The following is a 24,426-nucleotide window of genomic DNA, read 5'->3' as shown; positions in this document are numbered from 1 at the left end:
GTGGAAAGGCAGCGGGTCCTGATGACATACCTGTGGAGGTATGAAAGTGTCTAGGAGAGGTGGCAGTAGAGTTTCTGACTAGTTTGTTTAACAAGATCTTGGAGAGTGAGAGGAGGGCCGAGGACTGGAGGAGAAGTGTACTGGTGCCCATTTTTAAGAACAAGGGAGATGAGCAGAGCTGTGGCAACTACAGAGGAATAAAGTTGATGAGCCACACAATGAAGTTGTGGGAAATAGTAGTGGAAGCTAGGCTAAGGGCAGAGGTGAGCAATATGGTTTCATGCCTAGAAAGAGTCTAACAGATGAAGTATTTGCTTTGAGGATGCCGATGGAGAAATACAGAGAAGGTCATGGGGAGTTGCATTGTGTCTTCGTAGACTTAGAGAAAGCGTATGACAGGGTGCCGAGAGAGGAGCTGTGGTATTGTATGAGGAATTCTGGAGTGGCAGAGAAGTATGTTACAGTGATGGAGGACATGTATGAAAGCTGTAAGACCGTGGTGAGGTGTGCTGTAGATGTGACAGAGGAGTTCAAGGTGGCGGTGGGTCTGCATCAAGGATCGGCTCTGAGCCCCTTCTTCCTTGCTCTGGTGGCGGACAGGCTGACAGATAAGGTTAGACTGGAATCTCCGTGGACTATGATGTTTGCGGATGGCATTGTGATTTGTAGTGAGAACAGGGAGCTGGTGGAGGAAAATCTAGAGAGATGGAGGTCTGCTCTGGAAAACTGAGATGTGTGTCAATGAGAGGGACCCAGGTGGAACGGTGAGGTTACAGGGGGCAGAGGTGAAGAAGGTGCAGGACTTTAAGTACTTAGGGTCAACGGTTCAGAGCAACGGAGAGTGTGGAAAAGAGATGAAGAGGCGACTGCAATCAGGTTGGAACGGGTGGACAAAAGTGTCAGGTGGGTTGTGTGATAAAAGAGTGTCAGCGAGAATGAAAGGAAGCCACCGTCTCAAGACAGTGGTGAGACCAGCGATGTTCTTCGGCTTAGAGACAGCGGCACTAAAGAAAACACAGGAGGCAGAGCTGGAGGTAGCAGAGCTTAAGATGTTGAGGTTCTCTTTGGGAGTAACGAGGATGGACAGGATCAAGAATGAGGACAAACGGTTAGTTCAAAGCAATATACTCCAAGCCTAAGACTTACTGTCTGGAGGAAGTTGCAGAAAACAACTGGCTAAATAGTTGCAGCTGATGTAAGAGCGATTGCTGAAACAAAGTGGGACTTTGCTCAAAGACGCCTGGAAATATGTTGCTTCATTGAAGGTCAAAGGGTCTTTTCAGGGTCCTCTTTGAGGCCTAGCTAGCTCAGGCAGTAGAGCATGAGAGTTTTAATCTCAGGGTCGTGGGTTCTAGCCCCACGTTATGTGTGGTGCTTTTAATACGGCCACACTGGATAAGATCTGGGACCAACATTAAAACTCCACAAAACCTTGATTTCTTGTACAGCTGAAAATGAAAGTCACTTCCTGCAATTACACACAGTAAAGTAGCCAAATTACAGTCGGCTTTCTCAGGGGAGGTGATTTCACAAATTGGGATATGGAAACCGACTTTACCCGACTAGATACCAGTCGGAGTACCGCAATTTTGTTGTCGTTTATACACGTAACCATGTTTCCAATCAGCTTTCTCCAACTGTGCATAAGCGTAACAAAAGGCTGCAAGCCCTACGATGGATGCTGAGGTTTTCGAAAAAGTAGCAATTCAGAAAATCCAGCTGCAACTGCAGCCAGACTTGGCTACCCGTACAAACGTTTTGCCAAACAATATCGATCATCTAACCAACACTCCAACTGAAACCCACTAAACTCACAAACAAGAGCTTCACTCACTTAATTACACTGTCACAAGTTGCGCAAAGTCCCGACTGACGGCCCTTTCCAGCTGAGACAAAGGTGAGTATTGCAACAAATTGAGACTTTCCTCAAGAACACCTCGAGTATGTTGATTGAATTAGAGAATAACAACCTAATGACTTACTTCCACTGTCCTAAAGAGTCGGCGCCCACCAACGGCTGTCAGGGTGGCCGAGCGGTCTAAAGCGCCAGACTAAAGGAAGAACTCCTTCCCCAAAGGGACTTCTGGTCTCCAGTGGAGGCGTGGGTTCAAATCCCACTCCTGACATTACTTTTATCTGCATGTTGCTAATGATTTAGACATAATTGTATTGAACAAATTTGAAAACTTTAACAACTCGGGATTGTCTTTTGTTGCACAAAGCAAAAGACATGGCAACACTATTGCATAATCCTTCTCTACCATATACCATTGTGCTGCTGAGATAATGCTGCCGCAACATTCTTACGAGAATGCACCTCGGGCACTCCTGGCAGTAATTTCTGACCACGCGCACAACTGACCCTCCACATCAACTCACGTCAAGTGAGGTGGCCATGATGTGCATGCAAACGATTAGTTCGAAGCAATTTATTCAAGCCTAAGACTTACTGTCTGGAGGAAGATGCAGAAATCAAACGGCTAAATAGTTGCAGCTGATCTAAAAGTGATTGCTGAAACAGAGTGGGACTTTGCTTAAACACGCCTGGAAAAATGTTGCTTTATTGAGGGTCAAAGGGTCTTTTCAGGTGTCCTTTTAGCGGCCCGGCTAGCTCAGTCGGTAGAGCATGAGACTCTTAATCTCAGGGTCGTGGGTTCGAGCCCCACGTTGGGCGGGGACTTTTTTGATTATGGCCACACTGGAGAAGATCTGGGACCAACACAAAAACTGCAGAACAACTTGATTTCTTGTACAGCTGAAAATGAAATTCACTGGGGGACTTTCATAGGGAACACCGAGGGTACTCGGTGTGTCATCTGGAAAGAGGAAAGTGGACAAGGTGATTTGGCGGCAGAACGAGGAACTTCAGGAGTGTATACAGAGAAAAAGGTTAGCTAAGAAGAAGTGGGACACTGCGAGGACTGAAGAGAGTCGACAAGAGTACCGGGAGATGCAGCGTAAGGTGAAGGTAGAGGTGGCAAAGAGCATATGAGGACTTGTATGCTAGGTTGGACACTAAAGAGGGAGGGGTGGATTTGTTCAGGTTGGCCAGACTAAGAGACAGAGATGGGAAGGATGTGCAGCAGGTTAGGGTGATTAACGATAAGGATGGAAAAAAATTGACAGGTGCCAGGATTGTGATGGGAAGATGGAAGGAGAACTTTTTAAGAGTTAATCAATGAGGAAAATGAAAGGGAACAAAGAGTAGAAGAGGTGACTGGTGTGGAGCAGTAAGTAGCCAAGATTAGTAAGAGTGAAGTGAGGAGGACGTTGAAGAGGATGAAGAGTGGAAAGGCAGCGGGTCCTGATGACATACCTGTGGAGGTATAAAAGTGTCTAGGAGAGGTGGCAGTAGAGTTTCTGACTAGTTTGTTTAACAAGATCTTGGAGAGTGAGAGGAGGTTCGAGGACTGGAGGAGAAGTGTACTGGTGCCCATTTTTAAGAACAAGGGAGATGAGCAGAGCTGTGGCAACTACAGAGGAAGAAAGTTGATGAGCCACACAATGAAGTTGTGGGAAATAGTAGTGGAAGCTAGGCTAAGGGCAGAGGTGTTTGGCAGAGAAGTATGTTACAGTGATGGAGGACATGTATGAAAGCTGTAAGACCGCAGTGAGGTGTGCTGTAGATGTGACAGAGGAGTTCAAGGTGGCGGTGGGTCTGCATCAAGGATCGGCTCAGAGCCCCTTCTTCCTTGCTCTGGTGGCGGACAGGCTGACAGATGAGGTTAGACTGGAATCTCCGTGGACTATGATGTTTGCGGATGACATTGTGATTTGTAGTGAGAACAGGGAGCAGGTGGAGGAAAATCTAGAGAGATGGAGGTCTGCTCTGGAAAACTGAGATGTGTGTCAATGAGAGGGACCTAGGTGGAACGGTGAGGTTACAGGGGGCAGAGGTGATGAAGGTGCAGGACTTTAAGTACTTAGGGTCAACGGTTGAGAGCAACGGAGAGTGTGGAAAAGAGTTGAAGAGGCGACTGCAATCAGGTTGGAACGGGTGGACAAAAGTGTCAGGTGTGTTGTGTGATAAAAGAGTGTCAGCGAGAATGAAAGGAAGCCACCGTCTCAAGACAGTGGTGAGACCAGCGATGTTGTTCGGCTTAGAGACAGCGGCACTAAAGAAAACACAGGAGGCAGAGCTGGAGGTAGCAGAGCTTAAGATGTTGAGGTTCTCTTTGGGAGTAACAAAGATGGACAGGATCAAGAATGAGGCTAAACGGTTAGTTCAAAGCAATATACTCCAAGCCTAAGACTTACTGTCTGGAGGACAGTGTAAAAGGACAGTGATTTCACAAATTGGGATATGGAAACCGACTTTACCCGATTAGATACCACTCGGAGTACCGCAATTTTGTTGTCGTTTATACACGTAACCATGTTTCCAATCAGTTTTCTCAAACTGTGCATAAGCGTAACAAAAGGCTGCAAGCCCTACGATGGATGCTGAGGTTTTCGAAAAAGTAGCAATTCAGAAAATCCAGCTGCAACTGCAGCCAGACTTGGCTACCCGTACAAACGTTTTGCCAAACAATATCGATCATCTAACCAACACTCCAACTGAAACCCACTAAACTCACAAACAAGAGCTTCACTCACTTCATTACACTGTCATAAGTTGCGCAAAGTCCCGACTGACGGCCCTTTCCAGCTGAGACAAAGGTGAGTATTACAACAAATTGAGACTTTCCTCAAGAACACCTCGAGTATGTTGATTGAATTAGAGAATAACAACCTAATGACTTAGTTCCACTGTCCTAAAGAGTCGGCGCCCACCAACGGCTGTCAGGATGGCCGAGCGGTCTAAGGCGCCAGACTCAAGGAAGAACTCCTTCCCCAAAGGGACTTCTGGTCTCCAGTGGAGGCGTGGGTTCAAATGCCACTCCTGACATTACTTTTATCTGCATGTTGCTAATGATTTAGACATATTTGTATTGAACAACTTTGAAAACTTTAACAACTCGTGATTGTCTTTTGTTGCACAAAGCAAAAGACATGGCAACACTATTGCATAATCCTTCTCTACCATATACCATTGTGCTGCTGAGATAATGCTGCCGCAACATTCTTACGAGAATGCACCTCGGGCACTCCTGGCAGTAATTTCTGACCACGCGCACAACTGACCCTCCACATCAACTCACGTCAAGTGAGGTGGCCATGATGTGCATGCAAACGATTAGTTCGAAGCAATTTATTCCAAGCTTAAGACTTACTGTCTGGAGGAAGATGCAGAAATCAAACGGCTAAATAGTTGCAGCTGATCTAAAAGTGATTGCTGAAACAGAGTGGGACTTTGCTTAAACACGCCTGGAAAAATGTTGCTTTATTGAGGGTCAAAGGGTCTTTTCAGGTGTCCTTTTAGCGGCCCGGCTAGCTCAGTCGGTAGAGCATGAGACTCTTAATCTCAGGGTCGTGGGTTCGAGCCCCACGTTGGGCGGGGACTTTTTTGATTATGGCCACACTGGAGAAGATCTGGGACCAACACAAAAACTGCAGAACAACTTGATTTCTTGTACAGCTGAAAATGAAAGTCACTGGGGGACTTTCATAGGGAACACCGAGGGTACTCGGTGTGTCATCTGGAAAGAGGAAAGTGGACAAGGTGATTTGGCGGCAGAACGAGGAACTTCAGGAGTGTATACAGAGAAAAAGGTTAGCTAAGAAGAAGTGGGACACTGCGAGGACTGAAGAGAGTCGACAAGAGTACCGGGAGATGCAGCGTAAGGTGAAGGTAGAGGTGGCAAAGAGCATATGAGGACTTGTATGCTAGGTTGGACACTAAAGAGGGAGGGGTGGATTTGTTCAGGTTGGCCAGACTAAGAGACAGAGATGGGAAGGATGTGCAGCAGGTTAGGGTGATTAACGATAAGGATGGAAAAAAATTGACAGGTGCCAGGATTGTGATGGGAAGATGGAAGGAGAACTTTTTAAGAGTTAATCAATGAGGAAAATGAAAGGGAACAAAGAGTAGAAGAGGTGACTGGTGTGGAGCAGTAAGTAGCCAAGATTAGTAAGAGTGAAGTGAGGAGGACGTTGAAGAGGATGAAGAGTGGAAAGGCAGCGGGTCCTGATGACATACCTGTGGAGGTATGAAAGTGTCTAGGAGAGGTGGCAGTAGAGTTTCTGACTAGTTTGTTTAACAAGATCTTGGAGAGTGAGAGGAGGTTCGAGGACTGGAGGAGAAGTGTACTGGTGCCCATTTTTAAGAACAAGGGAGATGAGCAGAGCTGTGGCAACTACAGAGGAAGAAAGTTGATGAGCCACACAATGAAGTTGTGGGAAATAGTAGTGGAAGCTAGGCTAAGGGCAGAGGTGTTTGGCAGAGAAGTATGTTAGAGTGATGGAGGACATGTATGAAAGCTGTAAGACCGCGGTGAGGTGTGCTGTAGATGTGACAGAGGAGTTCAAGGTGGCGGTGGGTCTGCATCAAGGATCGGCTCTGAGCCCCTTCTTCCTAGCTCTGGTGGCGGACAGGCTGACAGATGAGGTTAGACTGGAATCTCCGTGGACTATGATGTTTGCGGATGACATTGTGATTTGTAGTGAGAACAGGGAGCAGGTGGAGGAAAATCTAGAGAGATGGAGGTCTGCTCTGGAAAACTGAGATGTGTGTCAATGAGAGGGACCCAGGTGGAACGGTGAGGTTACAGGGGGCAGAGGTGAAGAAGGTGCAGGACTTTAAGTACTTAGGGTCAACGGTTCAGAGCAACGGAGAGTGTGGAAAAGAGTTGAAGAGGCGACTGCAATCAGGTTGGAACGGGTGGACAAAAGTGTCAGGTGGGTTGTGTGATAAAAGAGTGTCAGCGAGAATGAAAGGAAGCCACCGTCTCAAGACAGTGGTGAGACCAGCGATGTTGTTCGGCTTAGAGACAGCGGCACTAAAGAAAACACAGGAGGCAGAGCTGGAGGTAGCACAGCTTAAGATGTTGAGGTTCTCTTTGGGAGTAACGAGGATGGACAGGATCAAGAATGAGGACAAACGGTTAGTTCAAAGCAATATACTCCAAGCCTAAGACTTATTGTCTGGAGGAAGTTGCAGAAAACAAACGGCTAAATAGTTGCAGCTGATGTAAGAGCGATTGCTGAAACAAAGTGGGACTTTGCTCAAAGACGCCTGGAAATATGTTGCTTCATTGAAGGTCAAAGGGTCTTTTCAGGGTCCTCTTTGAGGCCCGGCTAGCTCAGGCGGTAGAGCATGAGACTTTTAATCTCAGGGTCGTGGGTTCGAGCCCCACGTTATGTGTGGTGCTTTTAATACGGCCACACTGGATAAGATCTGGGACCAACACTAAAACTCCACAAAACCTTGATTTCTTGTACAGCTGAAAATGAAAGTCACTTCCTGCAATTACACACAGTAAAGTAGCCAAATTACAGTCGGCTTTCTCAGGGGAGGTGATTTCACAAATTGGGATATGGAAACCGACTTTACCCGACTAGATACCACTCGGAGTACCGCAATTTTGTTGTCGTTTATACACGTAACCATGTTTCCAATCAGTTTTCTCAAACTGTGCATAAGCGTAACAAAAGGCTGCAAGCCCTACGATGGATGCTGAGGTTTTCGAAAAAGTAGCAATTCAGAAAATCCAGCTGCAACTGCAGCCAGACTTGGCTACCCGTACAAACGTTTTGCCAAACAATATCGATCATCTAACCAACACTCCAACTGAAACCCACTAAACTCACAAACAAGAGCTTCACTCACTTCATTACACTGTCATAAGTTGCGCAAAGTCCCGACTGACGGCCCTTTCCAGCTGAGACAAAGGTGAGTATTACAACAAATTGAGACTTTCCTCAAGAACACCTCGAGTATGTTGATTGAATTAGAGAATAACAACCTAATGACTTAGTTCCACTGTCCTAAAGAGTCGGCGCCCACCAACGGCTGTCAGGATGGCCGAGCGGTCTAAGGCGCCAGACTCAAGGAAGAACTCCTTCCCCAAAGGGACTTCTGGTCTCCAGTGGAGGCGTGGGTTCAAATCCCACTCCTGACATTACTTTTATCTGCTTGTTGCTAATGATTTAGACATATTTGTATTGAACAACTTTGAAAACTTTAACAACTCGTGATTGTCTTTTGTTGCACAAAGCAAAAGACATGGCAACACTATTGCATAATCCTTCTCTACCATATACCATTGTGCTGCTGAGATAATGCTGCCGCAACATTCTTACGAGAATGCACCTCGGGCACTCCTGGCAGTAATTTCTGACCACGCGCACAACTGACCCTCCACATCAACTCACGTCAAGTGAGGTGGCCATGATGTGCATGCAAACGATTAGTTCGAAGCAATTTATTTCAAGCTTAAGACTTACTGTCTGGAGGAAGATGCAGAAAACAAACGACTAAATAGTTGCAGCTGATCTAAAATTGATTGCTGAAACAGAGTGGGACTTTGCTTAAACACGCCAGGAAAAATGTTGCTTTATTGAGGGTCAAAGGGTCTTTTCAGGTGTCCTTGTAGAGGCCCGGCTAGCTCAGTCGGTAGAGCATGAGACTCTTAATCTCAGGGTCGTGGGTTCAAGCCCCACGTTGGGCGGGGTCTTTTTTGATTATGGCCACACTGGAGAAGATCTGGGACCAACACAAAAACTGCAGAACAACTTGATTTCATGTACAGCTGAAAATGAAAATCACTGGGGGACTTTCATAGGGAACACCGAGGGTACTTGGTGTGTCATCTGGAAAGAGGAAAGTGGACAAGGTGATTTGGCGGCAGAACGAGGAACTTCAGGAGTGTATACAGAGAAAAAGGTTAGCTAAGAAGAAGTGGGACACTGCGAGGACTGAAGAGAGTCGACAAGAGTACAGGGAGATGCAGCGTAGGGTGAAGGTAGAGGTGGCAAAGAGCATATGAGGACTTGTATGCTAGGTTGGACACTAAAGAGGGGGAGGTGGATTTGTTCAGGTTGGCCAGACTAAGAGACAGAGATGGGAAGGATGTGCAGCAGGTTAGGGTGATTAACGATAAGGATGGAAATAAATTGACAGATGCCAGGATTGTGATGGGAAGATGGAAGGAGAACTTTTTAAGAGTTAATCAATGAGGAAAATGAAAGGGAACAAAGAGTAGAAGAGGTGACTGGTGTGGAGCAGGAAGTAGCCAAGATTAGTAAGAGTGAAGTGAGGAGGACGTTGAAGAGGATGAAGAGTGGAAAGGCAGCGGGTCCTGATGACATACCTGTGGAGGTATTAAAGTGTCTAGGAGAGGTGGCAGTAGAGTTTCTGACTAGTTTGTTTAACAAGATCTTGGAGAGTGAGAGGAGGGCCGAGGACTGGAGGAGAAGTGTACTGGTGCCCATTTTTAAGAACAAGGGAGATGAGCAGAGCTGTGGCAACTACAGAGGAAGAAAGTTGATGAGCCACACAATGAAGTTGTGGGAAATAGTAGTGGAAGCTAGGCTAAGGGCAGAGGTGAGCAATATGGTTTCATGCCTGGAAAATGTCCAACAGATGAAGTATTTGCTTTGAGGATGCCGATGGAGAAATACAGAGAAGGCCATGGGGAGTTGCATTGTGTCTTCGTAGACTTAGAGAAAGCGTATGACAGGGTGCCGAGAGAGGAGCTGTGGTATTGTATGAGGAATTCTGGAGTGGCAGAGAAGTATGTTAGAGTGATGGAGGACATGTATGAAAGCTGTAAGACCGCGGTGAGGTGTGCTGTAGATGTGACAGAGGAGTTCAAGGTGGCGGTGGGTCTGCATCAAGGATCGGCTCTGAGCCCCTTCTTCCTTGCTCTGGTGGCGGACAGGCTGACAGATGAGGTTAGACTGGGATCTCCGTGGACTATGATGTTTGCGGATGACATTGTGATTTGTAGTGAGAACAGGGAGCAGGTGGAGGAAAATCTAGAGAGATGGAGGTCTGCTCTGGAAAACTGAGATGTGTGTCAATGAGAGGGACCTAGGTGGAACGGTGAGGTTACAGGGGGCAGAGGTGAAGAAGGTGCAGGACTTTAAGTACTTAGGGTCAACGGTTCAGAGCAACGGAGAGTGTGGAAAAGAGTTGAAGAGGCGACTGCAATCAGGTTGGAACGGGTGGACAAAAGTGTCAGGTGGGTTGTGTGATAAAAGAGTGTCAGCGAGAATGAAAGGAAGCCACCGTCTCAAGACAGTGGTGAGACCAGCGATGTTGTTCGGCTTAGAGACAGCGGCACTGAAGAAAACACAGGAGGCAGAGCTGGAGGTAGCAGAGCTTAAGATGTTGAGGTTCTGTTTGGGAGTAACGAGGATGGAAAGGATCAAGAATGAGGACAAACGGTTAGTTCTAAGCAATATACTCCAAGCCTAAGACTTACTGTCTGGAGGAAGTTGCAGAAAACAAACGGCTAAATAGTTGCAGCTGATGTAAGAGCGATTGCTGAAACAAAGTGGGTCTTTGCTCAAAGACGCCTGGAAATATGTTGCTTCATTGAAGGTCAAAGGGTCTTTTCAGGGTCCTCTTTGAGGCCCGGCTAGCTCAGGCGGTAGAGCATGAGAGTTTTAATTTCAGGGTCGTGGGTTCGAGCCCCACGTTATGTGTGGTGTTTTCAATACGGCCACACTGGATAAGATCTGGGACCAACACTAAAACTCCACAAAACCTTGATTTCTTGTACAGCTGAAAATGAAAGTCACTTCCTGCAATTACACACAGTAAAGTAGCCAAATTACAGTCGGCTTTCTCAGGGGAGGTGATTTCACAAATTGGGATATGGAAACCGACTTTACCCGACTAGATACCACTCGGAGTACCGCAATTTTGTTGTCGTTTATACACGTAACCATGTTTCCAATCAGTTTTCTCAAACTGTGCATAAGCGTAACAAAAGGCTGCAAGCCCTACGATGGATGCTGAGGTTTTCGAAAAAGTAGCAATTCAGAAAATCCAGCTGCAACTGCAGCCAGACTTGGCTACCCGTACAAACGTTTTGCCAAACAATATCGATCATCTAACCAACACTCCAACTGAAACCCACTAAACTCACAAACAAGAGCTTCACTCACTTCATTACACTGTCATAAGTTGCGCAAAGTCCCGACTGACGGCCCTTTCCAGCTGAGACAAAGGTGAGTATTACAACAAATTGAGACTTTCCTCAAGAACACCTCGAGTATGTTGATTGAATTAGAGAATAACAACCTAATGACTTAGTTCCACTGTCCTAAAGAGTCGGCGCCCACCAACGGCTGTCAGGATGGCCGAGCGGTCTAAGGCGCCAGACTCAAGGAAGAACTCCTTCCCCAAAGGGACTTCTGGTCTCCAGTGGAGGCGTGGGTTCAAATCCCACTCCTGACATTACTTTTATCTGCATGTTGCTAATGATTTAGACATATTTGTATTGAACAACTTTGAAAACTTTAACAACTCGTGATTGTCTTTTGTTGCACAAAGCAAAAGACATGGCAACACTATTGCATAATCCTTCTCTACCATATACCATTGTGCTGCTGAGATAATGCTGCCGCAACATTCTTACGAGAATGCACCTCGGGCACTCCTGGCAGTAATTTCTGACCACGCGCACAACTGACCCTCCACATCAACTCACGTCAAGTGAGGTGGCCATGATGTGCATGCAAACGATTAGTTCGAAGCAATTTATTCCAAGCCTAAGACTTACTGTCTGGAGGAAGATGCAGAAAACAAACGGCTAAATAGTTGCAGCTGATCTAAAAGTGATTGCTGAAACAGAGTGGGACTTTGCTTAAACACGCCTGGAAAAATGTTGCTTTATTGAGGGTCAAAGGGTCTTTTCAGGTGTCCTTTTAGCGGCCTGGCTAGCTCAGTCGGTAGAGCATGAGACTCTTAATCTCAGGGTCGTGGGTTCGAGCCCCACGTTGGGAGGGGTCTTTTTTGATTATGGCCACACTGGAGAAGATCTGGGACCAACACAAAAACTGCAGAACAACTTGATTTCTTGTACAGCTGAAAATGAAAGTCACTGGGGGACTTTCATAGGGAACACCGAGGGTACTCGGTGTGTCATCTGGAAAGAGAAAAGTGGACAAGGTGATTAGGCGGCAGAACGAGGAACTTCAGGAGTGTATACAGAGAAAAAGGTTAGCTAAGACGAAGTGGGACACTGCGAGGACTGAAGAGAGTCGACAAGAGTACAGGGAGATGCAGCGTAAGGTGAAGGTAGAGGTGGCAAAGAGCATATGAGGACTTGTATGCTAGGTTGGACACTAAAGAGGGAGGGGTGGATTTGTTCAGGTTGGTCAGACTAAGAGACAGAGATGGGAAGGATGTGCAGCAGGTTAGGGTGATTAATGATAAGGATGGAAATAAATTGACAGGTGCCAGGATTGTGATGGGAAGATGGAAGGAGAACTTTTTAAGAGTTAATCAATGAGGAAAATAAAAGGGAACAAAGAGTAGAAGATGTGACTGGTGTGGAGCAGGAAGTAGCCAAGATTAGTAAGAGTGAAGTGAGGAGGACATTGAAGAGGATGAAGAGTGGAAAGGCAGCGGGTCCTGATGACATACCTGTGGAGGTATGAAAGTGTCTAGGAGAGGTGGCAGTAGAGTTTCTGACTAGTTTGTTTAACAAGATCTTGGAGAGTGAAAGGAGGGCTGAGGACTGGAGGAGAAGTGTACTGGTGCCCATTTTTAAGAACAAAGGAGATGAGCAGAGCTGTGGCAACTACAGAGGAATAAAGTTGATGAGCCACACAATGAAGTTGTGGGAAATAGTAGTGGAAGCTAGGCTAAGGGCAGAGGTGAGCAATATGGTTTCATGCCTAGAAAGAGTCCAACAGATGAAGTATTTGCTTTGAGGATGCCGATGGAGAAATACAGAGAAGGTCATGGGGAGTTGCATTGTGTCTTCGTAGACTTAGAGAAAGCGTATGACAGGGTGCCGAGAGAGGAGCTGTGGTATTGTATGAGGAATTCTGGAGTGGCAGAGAAGTATGTTAGAGTGATGGAGGACATGTATGAAAGCTGTAAGACCGCGGTGAGGTGTGCTGTAGATGTGACAGAGGAGTTCAAGGTGGCGGTGGGTCTGCATCAAGGATCGGCTCTGAGCCCCTTCTTCCTAGCTCTGGTGGCGGACAGGCTGACAGATGAGGTTAGACTGGAATCTCCGTGGACTATGATGTTTGCGGATGACATTGTGATTTGTAGTGAGAACAGGGAGCAGGTGGAGGAAAATCTAGAGAGATGGAGGTCTGCTCTGGAAAACTGAGATGTGTGTCAATGAGAGGGACCCAGGTGGAACGGTGAGGTTACAGGGGGCAGAGGTGAAGAAGGTGCAGGACTTTAAGTACTTAGGGTCAACGGTTCAGAGCAACGGAGAGTGTGGAAAAGAGTTGAAGAGGCGACTGCAATACGGTTGGAACGGGTGGAAAAAAGTGTCAGGTGTGTTGTGTGATAAAAGAGTGTCAGCGAGAATGAAAGGAAGCCACCGTCTCAAGACAGTGGTGAGACCAGCGATGTTGTTCGGCTTAGAGACAGCGGCACTAAAGAAAACACAGGAGGCAGAGCTGGAGGTAGCAGAGCTTAAGATGTTGAGGTTCTCTTTGGGAGTAACGAGGATGGACAGGATCAAGAATGAGGACAAACGGTTAGTTCAAAGCAATATACTCCAAGCCTAAGACTTACTGTCTGGAGGAAGTTGCAGAAAACAAACGGCTAAATAGTTGCAGCTGATGTAAGAGCGATTGCTGAAACAAAGTGGGACTTTGCTCAAAGACGCCTGGAAATATGTTGCTTCATTGAAGGTCAAAGGGTCTTTTCAGGGTCCTCTTTGAGGCCCGGCTATCTCAGGCGGTAGAGCATGAGAGTTTTAATCTCAGGGTCGTGGGTTCAAGCCCCACGTTTTGTGTGGTGCTTTTAATACGGCCACACTGGATAAGATCTGGGACCAACACTAAAACGGCACAAAACCTTGATTTCTTGTACAGCTGAAAATGAAAGTCACTTCCTGCAATTACACACAGTAAAGTAGCCAAATTACAGTCGGCTTTCTCAGGGGAGGTGATTTCACAAATTGGGATATGGAAACCGACTTTACCCGACTAGATACCACTCGGAGTACCGCAATTTTGTTGTCGTTTATACACGTAACCAAGTTTCCAATCAGCTTTCTCAAACTGTGCATAAGCGTAACAAAAGGCTGCAAGCCCTACGATGGATGATGAGGTTTTCGAAAAAGTAGCAATTCAGAAAATCGAAAATCGAGGAGAAGTGTACTGGTGCCCATTTTTAAGAACAAGGGAGATGAGCAGAGCTGTGGCAACTACAGAGGAATAAAGTTGATGAGCCACACAATGAAGTTGTGGGAAATAGTAGTGGAAGCTAGGCTAAGGGCAGAGGTGAGCAATATGGTTTCATGCCTAGAAAGAGTCCAACAGATGAAGTATTTGCTTTGAGGATGCCGATGGAGAAATACAGAGAAGGTCATGGGGAGTTGCATTGTGTCTTCGTAGACTTAGAGAAATCGTATGACAGGGTGCCGAGAGAGGAGCTGTGGTATTGTATGAGGAATTCTGGAGTGGCAGAGAAGTATGTTACAGTGATGGAGGACATGTATGAAAGCTGTAAGACCGTGGTGAGGTGTGCTGTAGATGTGACAGAGGAGTTCAAGGTGGCGGTGGGTCTGCATCAAGGATCGGCTCTGAGCCCCTTCTTCCTTGCTCTGGTGGCGGACAGGCTGACAGATGAGGTTAGACTGGGATCTCCGTGGACTATGATGTTTGCGGATGACATTGTGATTTGTAGTGAGAACAGGGAGCAGGTGGAGGAAAATCTAGAGAGATGGAGGTCTGCTCTGGAAAACTGAGATGTGTGTCAATGAGAGGGACCTAGGTGGAACGGTGAGGTTACAGGGGGCAGAGGTGAAGAAGGTGCAGGACTTTAAGTACTTAGGGTCAACGGTTCAGAGCAACGGAGAGTGTGGAAAAGAGTTGAAGAGGCGACTGCAATCAGGTTGGAACGGGTGGACAAAAGTGTCAGGTGGGTTGTGTGATAAAAGAGTGTCAGCGAGAATGAAAGGAAGCCACCGTCTCAAGACAGTGGTGAGACCAGCGATGTTGTTCGGCTTAGAGACAGCGGCACTGAAGAAAACACAGGAGGCAGAGCTGGAGGTAGCAGAGCTTAAGATGTTGAGGTTCTGTTTGGGAGTAACGAGGATGGACAGGATCAAGAATGAGGACAAACGGTTAGTTCTAAGCAATATACTCCAAGCCTAAGACTTACTGTCTGGAGGAAGTTGCAGAAAACAAACGGCTAAATAGTTGCAGCTGATGTAAGAGCGATTGCTGAAACAAAGTGGGTCTTTGCTCAAAGACGCCTGGAAATATGTTGCTTCATTGAAGGTCAAAGGGTCTTTTCAGGGTCCTCTTTGAGGCCCGGCTAGCTCAGGCGGTAGAGCATGAGAGTTTTAATTTCAGGGTCGTGGGTTCGAGCCCCACGTTATGTGTGGTGTTTTCAATACGACCACACTGGATAAGATCTGGGACCAACACTAAAACTCCACAAAACCTTGATTCCTTGTACAGCTGAAAATGAAAGTCACTTCCTGCAATTACACACAGTAAAGTAGCCAAATTACAGTCGGCTTTCTCAGGGGAGGTGATTTCACAAATTGGGATATGGAAACCGACTTTACCCGACTAGATACCACTCGGAGTACCGCAATTTTGTTGTCGTTTATACACGTAACCATGTTTCCAATCAGTTTTCTCAAACTGTGCATAAGCGTAACAAAAGGCTGCAAGCCCTACGATGGATGCTGAGGTTTTCGAAAAAGTAGCAATTCAGAAAATCCAGCTGCAACTGCAGCCAGACTTGGCTACCCGTACAAACGTTTTGCCAAACAATATCGATCATCTAACCAACACTCCAACTGAAACCCACTAAACTCACAAACAAGAGCTTCACTCACTTCATTACACTGTCATAAGTTGCGCAAAGTCCCGACTGACGGCCCTTTCCAGCTGAGACAAAGGTGAGTATTACAACAAATTGAGACTTTCCTCAAGAACACCTCGAGTATGTTGATTGAATTAGAGAATAACAACCTAATGACTTAGTTCCACTCTCCTAAAGAGTCGGCGCCCACCAACGGCTGTCAGGATGGCCGAGCGGTCTAAGGCGCCAGACTCAAGGAAGAACTCCTTCCCCAAAGGGACTTCTGGTCTCCAGTGGAGGCGTGGATTCAAATCCCACTCCTGACATTACTTTTATCTGCATGTTGCTAATGATTTAGACATATTTGTATTGAACAACTTTGAAAACTTTAACAACTCGTGATTGTCTTTTGTTGCACAAAGCAAAAGACATGGCAACACTATTGCATAATCCTTCTCTACCATATACCATTGTGCTGCTGAGATAATGCTGCCGCAACATTCTTACGAGAATGCACCTCGGGCACTCCTGGCAGTAATTTCTGACCACGCGCACAACTGACCCTCCACATCAACTCACGTCAAGTGAGGTGGCCATGATGTGCATGCAAACGATTAGTTCGAAGCAATTTATTCCAAGCCTAAGACTTACTGTCTGGAGGAAGATGCAGAAAACAAACGGCTAAATAGTTGCAGCTGATCTAAAAGTGATTGCTGAAACAGAGTGGGACTTTGCTTAAACACGCCTGGAAAAATGTTGCTTTATTGAGGGTCAAAGGGTCTTTTCAGGTGTCCTTTTAGCGGCCCGGCTAGCTCAGTCGGTAGAGCATGAGACTCTTAATCTCAGGGTCGTGGGTTCGAGCCCCACGTTGGGAGGGGTCTTTTTTGATTATGGCCACACTGGAGAAGATCTGGGACCAACACAAAAACTGCAGAACAACTTGATTTCTTGTACAGCTGAAAATGAAAGTCACTGGGGGACTTTCATAGGGAACACCGAGGGTACTCGGTGTGTCATCTGGAAAGAGAAAAGTGGACAAGGTGATTTGGCGGCAGAACGAGGAACTTCAGGAGTGTATACAGAGAAAAAGGTTAGCTAAGAAGAAGTGGGACACTGCGAGGACTGAAGAGAGTCGACAAGAGTACAGGGAGATGCAGCGTAAGGTGAAGGTAGAGGTGGCAAAAAGCATATGAGGACTTGTATGCTAGGTTGGACACTAAAGAGGGAGGGGTGGATTTGTTCAGGTTGGTCAGACTAAGAGACAGAGATGGGAAGGATGTGCAGCAGGTTAGGGTGATTAATGATAAGGATGGAAATAAATTGACAGGTACCAGGATTGTGATGGGAAGATGGAAGGAGAACTTTTTAAGAGTTAATCAATGAGGAAAATGAAAGGGAACAAAGAGTAGAAGATGTGACTGGTGTGGAGCAGGAAGTAGCCAAGATTAGTAAGAGTGAAGTGAGGAGGACGTTGAAGAGGATGAAGAGTGGAAAGGCAGCGGGTCCTGATGACATACCTGTGGAGGTATGAAAGTGTCTAGGAGAGGTGGCAGTAGAGTTTCTGACTAGTTTGTTTAACAAGATCTTGGAGAGTGAAAGGAGGGCTGAGGACTGGAGGAGAAGTGTACTGGTGCCCATTTTTAAGAACAAAGGAGATGAGCAGAGCTGTGGCAACTACAGAGGAATAAAGTTGATGAGCCACACAATGAAGTTGTGGGAAATAGTAGTGGAAGCTAGGCTAAGGGCAGAGGTGAGCAATATGGTTTCATGCCTAGAAAGAGTCCAACAGATGAAGTATTTGCTTTGAGGATGCCGATGGAGAAATACAGAGAAGGTCATGGGGAGTTGCATTGTGTCTTCGTAGACTTAGAGAAAGCGTATGACAGGGTGCCGAGAGAGGAGCTGTGGTATTGTATGAGGAATTCTGGAGTGGCAGAGAAGTATGTTAGAGTGATGGAGGACATGTATGAAAGCTGTAAGACCGCGGTGAGGTGTGCTGTAGATGTGACAGAGGAGTTCAAGGTGGCGGTGGGTCTGCATCAAGGATCGGCTCTTAGCCCCTTCTTCATAGCTCTGGTGGCGGACAGGCTGACAGATGAGGTTAGACTGGAATCTCCGTGGACTATGATGTTTGCGGATGACATTGTGATTTGTAGTGAGAACAGGGAGCAGGTGGAGGAAAATCTAGAGAGATGGAGGTCTGCTCTGGAAAACTGAGATGTGTGTCAATGAGAGGGACCCAGGTAGAACGGTGAGGTTACAGGGGGCAGAGGTGAAGAAGGTGCAGGACTTTAAGTACTTAGGGTCAACGGTTCAGAGCAACGGAGAGTGTGGAAAAGAGTTGAAGAGGCGACTGCAATCAGGTTGGAACGGGTGGAAAAAAGTGTCAGGTGTGTTGTGTGATAAAAGAGTGTCAGCGAGAATGAAAGGAAGCCACCGTCTCAAGACAGTGGTGAGACCAGCGATGTTGTTCGGCTTAGAGACAGCGGCACTAAAGAAAACACAGGAGGCAGAGCTGGAGGTAGCAGAGCTTAAGATGTTGAGGTTCTCTTTGGGAGTAACGAGGATGGACAGGATCAAGAATGAGGACAAACGGTTAGTTCAAAGCAATATACTCCAAGCCTAAGACTTACTGTCTGGAGGAAGTTGCAGAAAACAAACGGCTAAATAGTTGCAGCTGATGTAAGAGCGATTGCTGAAACAAAGTGGGACTTTGCTCAAAGACGCCTGGAAATATGTTGCTTCATTGAAGGTCAAAGGGTCTTTTCAGGGTCCTCTTTGAAGCCCGGCTATCTCAGGCGGTAGAGCATGAGAGTTTTAATCTCAGGGTCGTGGGTTCAAGCCCCACGTTTTGTGTGGTGCTTTTAATACGGCCACACTGGATAAGATCTGGGACCAACACTAAAACTCCACAAAACCTTGATTTCTTGTACAGCTGAAAATGAAAGTCACTTCCTGCAATTACACACAGTAAAGTAGCCAAATTACAGTCGGCTTTCTCAGGGGAGGTGATTTCACAAATTGGGATATGGAAACCGACTTTACCCGACTAGATACTACTCGGAGTACCGCAATTTTGTTGTCGTTTATACACGTAACCAAGTTTCCAATCAGCTTTCTCAAACTGTGCATAAGCGTAACAAAAGGCTGCAAGCCCTACGATGGATGATGAGGTTTTCGAAAAAGTAGCAATTCAGAAAATCGAAAATCGAGGAGAAGTGTACTGGTGCCCATTTTTAAGAACAAGGGAGATGAGCAGAGCTGTGGCAACTACAGAGGAATAAAGTTGATGAGCCACACAATGAAGGTGTGGGAAATAGTAGTGGAAGCTAGGCTAAGGGCAGAGGTGAGCAATATGGTTTCATGCCTAGAAAGAGTCCAACAGATGAAGTATTTGCTTTGAGGATGCCGATGGAGAAATACAGAGAAGGTCATGGGGAGTTGCATTGTGTCTTCGTAGACTTAGAGAAATCGTATGACAGGGTGCCGAGAGAGGAGCTGTGGTATTGTATGAGGAATTCTGGAGTGGCAGAGAAGTATGTTACAGTGATGGAGGACATGTATGAAAGCTGTAAGACCGTGGTGAGGTGTGCTGTAGATGTGACAGAGGAGTTCAAGGTGGCGGTGGGTCTGCATCAAGGATCGGCTCTGAGCCCCTTCTTCCTTGCTCTGGTGGCGGACAGGCTGACAGATGAGGTTAGACTGGGATCTCCGTGGACTATGATGTTTGCGGATGACATTGTGATTTGTAGTGAGAACAGGGAGCAGGTGGAGGAAAATCTAGAGAGATGGAGGTCTGCTCTGGAAAACTGAGATGTGTGTCAATGAGAGGGACCTAGGTGGAACGGTGAGGTTACAGGGGGCAGAGGTGAAGAAGGTGCAGGACTTTAAGTACTTAGGGTCAACGGTTCAGAGCAACGGAGAGTGTGGAAAAGAGTTGAAGAGGCGACTGCAATCAGGTTGGAACGGGTGGACAAAAGTGTCAGGTGGGTTGTGTGATAAAAGAGTGTCAGCGAGAATGAAAGGAAGCCACCGTCTCAAGACAGTGGTGAGACCAGCGATGTTGTTCGGCTTAGAGACAGCGGCACTGAAGAAAACACAGGAGGCAGAGCTGGAGGTAGCAGAGCTTAAGATGTTGAGGTTCTGTTTGGGAGTAACGAGGATGGACAGGATCAAGAATGAGGACAAACGGTTAGTTCTAAGCAATATACTCCAAGCCTAAGACTTACTGTCTGGAGGAAGTTGCAGAAAACAAACGGCTAAATAGTTGCAGCTGATGTAAGAGCGATTGCTGAAACAAAGTGGGTCTTTGCTCAAAGACGCCTGGAAATATGTTGCTTCATTGAAGGTCAAAGGGTCTTTTCAGGGTCCTCTTTGAGGCCCGGCTAGCTCAGGCGGTAGAGCATGAGAGTTTTAATTTCAGGGTCGTGGGTTCGAGCCCCACGTTATGTGTGGTGTTTTCAATACGGCCACACTGGATAAGATCTGGGACCAACACTAAAACTCCACAAAACCTTGATTTCTTGTACAGCTGAAAATGAAAGTCACTTCCTGCAATTACACACAGTAAAGTAGCCAAATTACAGTCGGCTTTCTCAGGGGAGGTGATTTCACAAATTGGGATATGGAAACCGACTTTACCCGACTAGATACCACTCGGAGTACCGCAATTTTGTTGTCGTTTATACACGTAACCATGTTTCCAATCAGTTTTCTCAAACTGTGCATAAGCGTAACAAAAGGCTGCAAGCCCTACGATGGATGCTGAGGTTTTCGAAAAAGTAGCAATTCAGAAAATCCAGCTGCAACTGCAGCCAGACTTGGCTACCCGTACAAACGTTTTGCCAAACAATATCGATCATCTAACCAACACTCCAACTGAAACCCACTAAACTCACAAACAAGAGCTTCACTCACTTCATTACACTGTCATAAGTTGCGCAAAGTCCCGACTGACGGCCCTTTCCAGCTGAGACAAAGGTGAGTATTACAACAAATTGAGACTTTCCTCAAGAACACCTCGAGTATGTTGATTGAATTAGAGAATAACAACCTAATGACTTACTTCCACTGTCCTAAAGAGTCGGCGCCCACCAACGGCTGTCAGGATGGCCGAGCGGTCTAAGGCGCCAGACTCAAGGAAGAACTCCTTCCCCAAAGGGACTTCTGGTCTCCAGTGGAGGCGTGGGTTCAAATCCCACTCCTGACATTACTTTTATCTGCATGTTGCTAATGATTTAGACATATTTGTATTGAACAACTTTGAAAACTTTAACAACTCGTGATTGTCTTTTGTTGCACAAAGCAAAAGACATGGCAACACTATTGCATAATCCTTCTCTACCATATACCATTGTGCTGCTGAGATAATGCTGCCGCAACATTCTTACGAGAATGCACCTCGGGCACTCCTGGCAGTAATTTCTGACCACGCGCACAACTGACCCTCCACATCAACTCACGTCAAGTGAGGTGGCCATGATGTGCATGCAAACGATTAGTTCGAAGCAATTTATTCCAAGCCTAAGACTTACTGTCTGGAGGAAGATGCAGAAAACAAACGGCTAAATAGTTGCAGCTGATCTAAAAGTGATTGCTGAAACAGAGTGGGACTTTGCTTAAACACGCCTGGAAAAATGTTGCTTTATTGAGGGTCAAAGGGTCTTTTCAGGTGTCCTTTTAGCGGCCCGGCTAGCTCAGTCGGTAGAGCATGAGACTCTTAATCTCAGGGTCGTGGGTTCGAGCCCCACGTTGGGAGGGGTCTTTTTTGATTATGGCCACACTGGAGAAGATCTGGGACCAACACAAAAACTGCAGAACAACTTGATTTCTTGTACAGCTGAAAATGAAAGTCACTGGGGGACTTTCATAGGGAACACCGAGGGTACTCGGTGTGTCATCTGGAAAGAGAAAAGTGGACAAGGTGATTTGGCGGCAGAACGAGGAACTTCAGGAGTGTATACAGAGAAAAAGGTTAGCTAAGAAGAAGTGGGACACTGCGAGGACTGAAGAGAGTCGACAAGAGTACAGGGAGATGCAGCGTAAGGTAAAGGTAGAGGTGGCAAAAAGCATATGAGGACTTGTATGCTAGGTTGGACACTAAAGAGGGAGGGGTGGATTTGTTCAGGTTGGTCAGACTAAGAGACAGAGATGGGAAGGATGTGCAGCAGGTTAGGGTGATTAATGATAAGGATGGAAATAAATTGACAGGTGCCAGGATTGTGATGGGAAGATGGAAGGAGAACTTTTTAAGAGTTAATCAATGAGGAAAATGAAAGGGAACAAAGAGTAGAAGATGTGACTGGTGTGGAGCAGGAAGTAGCCAAGATTAGTAAGAGTGAAGTGAGGAGGACGTTGAAGAGGATGAAGAGTGGAAAGGCAGCGGGTCCTGATGACATACCTGTGGAGGTATGAAAGTGTCTAGGAGAGGTGGCAGTAGAGTTTCTGACTAGTTTGTTTAACAAGATCTTGGAGAGTGAGAGGAGGGCCGAGGACTGGAGGAGAAGTGTACTGGTGCCCATTTTTAAGAACAAGGGAGATGAGCAGAGCTGTGGCAACTACAGAGGAATAAAGTTGATGAGCCACACAATGAAGTTGTGGGAAATAGTAGTGGAAGCTAGGCTAAGGGCAGAGGTGTTTGGCAGAGAAGTATGTTACAGTGATGGAGGACATGTATGAAAGCTGTAAGACCGCAGTGAGGTGTGCTGTAGATGTGACAGAGGAGTTCAAGGTGGCGGTGGGTCTGCATCAAGGATCGGCTCTGAGCCCCTTCTTCCTTGCTCTGGTGGCGGACAGGCTGACAGATGAGGTTAGACTGGAATCTCCGTGGACTATGATGTTTGCGGATGACATTGTGATTTGTAGTGAGAACAGGGAGCAGGTGGAGGAAAATCTAGAGAGATGGAGGTCTGCTCTGGAAAACTGAGATGTGTGTCAATGAGAGGGACCTAGGTGGAACGGTGAGGTTACAGGGGGCAGAGGTGAAGAAGGTGCAGGACTTTAAGTACTTAGGGTCAACGGTTGAGAGCAACGGAGAGTGTGGAAAAGAGGTGAAGAGGCGACTGCAATCTGGTTGGAACGGGTGGACAAAAGTGTCAGGTGTGTTGTGTGATAAAAGAGTGTCAGCGAGAATGAAAGGAAGCCACCGTCTCAAGACAGTGGTGAGACCAGCGATGTTGTTCGGCTTAGAGACAGCGGCACTAAAGAAAACACAGGAGGCAGAGCTGGAGGTAGCAGAGCTTAAGATGTTGAGGTTCTCTTTGGGAGTAACAAAGATGGCTTTCTCAAGGGAGGTGATTTCACAAATTGGGATATGGAAACCGACTTTACCCGACTAGATACCACTCGGAGTACCGCAATTTTGTTGTCGTTTATACACGTAACCATGTTTCCAATCAGTTTTCTCAAACTGTGCATAAGCGTAACAAAAGGCTGCAAGCCCTACGATGGATGCTGAGGTTTTCGAAAAAGTAGCAATTCAGAAAATCCAGCTGCAACTGCAGCCAGACTTGGCTACCCGTACAAACGTTTTGCCAAACAATATCGATCATCTAACCAACACTCCAACTGAAACCCACTAAACTATCAAACAAGAGCTTCACTCACTTCATTACACTGTCATAAGTTGCGCAAAGTCCCGACTGACGGCCCTTTCCAGCTGAGACAAAGGTGAGTATTGCAACAAATTGAGACTTTCCTCAAGAACACCTCGAGTATGTTGATTGAATTAGAGAATAACAACCTAATGACTTAGTTCCACTGTCCTAAAGAGTCGGCGCCCACCAACAACTGTCAGGATGGCCGAGCGGTCTAAGGCGCCAGACTCAAGGAAGAACTTTTTCCCCAAAGGGACTTCTGGTCTCCAGTGGAGGCGTGGGTTCAAATCCCACTCCTGACATTACTTTTATCTGCATGTTGCTAATGATTTAGACATAATTGTATTGAACAAATTTGAAAACTTTAACAACTCGTGATTGTCTTTTGTTGCACAAAGCAAAAGACATGGCAACACTATTGCATAATCCTTCTCTACCATATACCATTGTGCTGCTGAGATAATGCTGCCGCAACTTTCTTACGAGAATGCACCTCGGGCACTCCTGGCAGTAATTTCTGACCACGCGCACAACTGACCCTCCACATCAACTCACGTCAAGTGAGGTGGCCATGATGTGCATGCAAACGATTAGTTCGAAGCAATTTATTCCAAGCCTAAGACTTACTGTCTGGAGGAAGATGCAGAAATCAAACGGCTAAATAGTTGCAGCTGATCTAAAAGTGATTGCTGAAACAGAGTGGGACTTTGCTTAAACACGCCTGGAAAAATGTTGCTTTATTGAGGGTCAAAGGGTCTTTTCAGGTGTCCTTTTAGCGGCCCGGCTAGCTCAGTCGGTAGAGCATGAGACTCTTAATCTCAGGGTCGTGGGTTCGAGCCCCACGTTGGGGGGGGTCTTTTTTGATTATGGCCACACTGGAGAAGATCTGGGACCAACACTAAAACTGCACAAAACCTTGATTTCTTGTACAGCTGAAATTGAAAGTCACTTCCTGCAATTACACACAGTAAAGTAGCCAAATTACAG

The 24,426-nt window shown here is 46.4% G+C and overlaps 14 non-coding genes across 14 annotated transcripts; all 14 read left to right on the top strand.

The window, feature by feature from the left end:
• The first annotated feature begins 2,019 nt into the window (after positions 1 to 2,019).
• On the top strand, positions 2,020 to 2,126 carry trnaf-aaa (transfer RNA phenylalanine (anticodon AAA)). Its single transcript has 2 exons — positions 2,020 to 2,057; positions 2,082 to 2,126. It is a non-coding gene; the product is annotated as a tRNA-Phe (tRNA).
• Positions 2,127 to 2,601: 475 nt separating this feature from the next.
• trnak-cuu (transfer RNA lysine (anticodon CUU)) lies at positions 2,602 to 2,674 on the top strand. The gene has a single exon. It is a non-coding gene; the product is annotated as a tRNA-Lys (tRNA).
• Positions 2,675 to 4,781: 2,107 nt separating this feature from the next.
• Positions 4,782 to 4,888, top strand: trnal-caa (transfer RNA leucine (anticodon CAA)). Its single transcript has 2 exons — positions 4,782 to 4,819; positions 4,844 to 4,888. It is a non-coding gene; the product is annotated as a tRNA-Leu (tRNA).
• Positions 4,889 to 5,364: 476 nt separating this feature from the next.
• Positions 5,365 to 5,437, top strand: trnak-cuu (transfer RNA lysine (anticodon CUU)). The gene has a single exon. It is a non-coding gene; the product is annotated as a tRNA-Lys (tRNA).
• A 2,456-nt stretch (positions 5,438 to 7,893) lies between these two features.
• On the top strand, positions 7,894 to 8,000 carry trnal-caa (transfer RNA leucine (anticodon CAA)). Its single transcript has 2 exons — positions 7,894 to 7,931; positions 7,956 to 8,000. It is a non-coding gene; the product is annotated as a tRNA-Leu (tRNA).
• Positions 8,001 to 8,476: 476 nt separating this feature from the next.
• trnak-cuu (transfer RNA lysine (anticodon CUU)) lies at positions 8,477 to 8,549 on the top strand. Its single transcript has one exon. It is a non-coding gene; the product is annotated as a tRNA-Lys (tRNA).
• A 2,631-nt stretch (positions 8,550 to 11,180) lies between these two features.
• Positions 11,181 to 11,287, top strand: trnal-caa (transfer RNA leucine (anticodon CAA)). The gene is made up of 2 exons: positions 11,181 to 11,218; positions 11,243 to 11,287. It is a non-coding gene; the product is annotated as a tRNA-Leu (tRNA).
• Positions 11,288 to 11,763: 476 nt separating this feature from the next.
• On the top strand, positions 11,764 to 11,836 carry trnak-cuu (transfer RNA lysine (anticodon CUU)). Its single transcript has one exon. It is a non-coding gene; the product is annotated as a tRNA-Lys (tRNA).
• Positions 11,837 to 16,063: 4,227 nt separating this feature from the next.
• On the top strand, positions 16,064 to 16,170 carry trnal-caa (transfer RNA leucine (anticodon CAA)). The gene is made up of 2 exons: positions 16,064 to 16,101; positions 16,126 to 16,170. It is a non-coding gene; the product is annotated as a tRNA-Leu (tRNA).
• Positions 16,171 to 16,646: 476 nt separating this feature from the next.
• trnak-cuu (transfer RNA lysine (anticodon CUU)) lies at positions 16,647 to 16,719 on the top strand. The gene has a single exon. It is a non-coding gene; the product is annotated as a tRNA-Lys (tRNA).
• A 4,227-nt stretch (positions 16,720 to 20,946) lies between these two features.
• Positions 20,947 to 21,053, top strand: trnal-caa (transfer RNA leucine (anticodon CAA)). Its single transcript has 2 exons — positions 20,947 to 20,984; positions 21,009 to 21,053. It is a non-coding gene; the product is annotated as a tRNA-Leu (tRNA).
• Positions 21,054 to 21,529: 476 nt separating this feature from the next.
• trnak-cuu (transfer RNA lysine (anticodon CUU)) lies at positions 21,530 to 21,602 on the top strand. Its single transcript has one exon. It is a non-coding gene; the product is annotated as a tRNA-Lys (tRNA).
• A 2,032-nt stretch (positions 21,603 to 23,634) lies between these two features.
• Positions 23,635 to 23,741, top strand: trnal-caa (transfer RNA leucine (anticodon CAA)). The gene is made up of 2 exons: positions 23,635 to 23,672; positions 23,697 to 23,741. It is a non-coding gene; the product is annotated as a tRNA-Leu (tRNA).
• Positions 23,742 to 24,217: 476 nt separating this feature from the next.
• Positions 24,218 to 24,290, top strand: trnak-cuu (transfer RNA lysine (anticodon CUU)). Its single transcript has one exon. It is a non-coding gene; the product is annotated as a tRNA-Lys (tRNA).
• Positions 24,291 to 24,426: the final 136 nt, after the last annotated feature.

The sequence above is a fragment of the Channa argus genome, unplaced genomic scaffold, assembly GCF_033026475.1.
Source record: "Channa argus isolate prfri unplaced genomic scaffold, Channa argus male v1.0 Contig060, whole genome shotgun sequence".
In the NCBI taxonomy this organism is placed as follows: Eukaryota; Metazoa; Chordata; class Actinopteri; order Anabantiformes; family Channidae; genus Channa; species Channa argus.
This window is presented reverse-complemented; position numbering and strand designations above follow the sequence as displayed.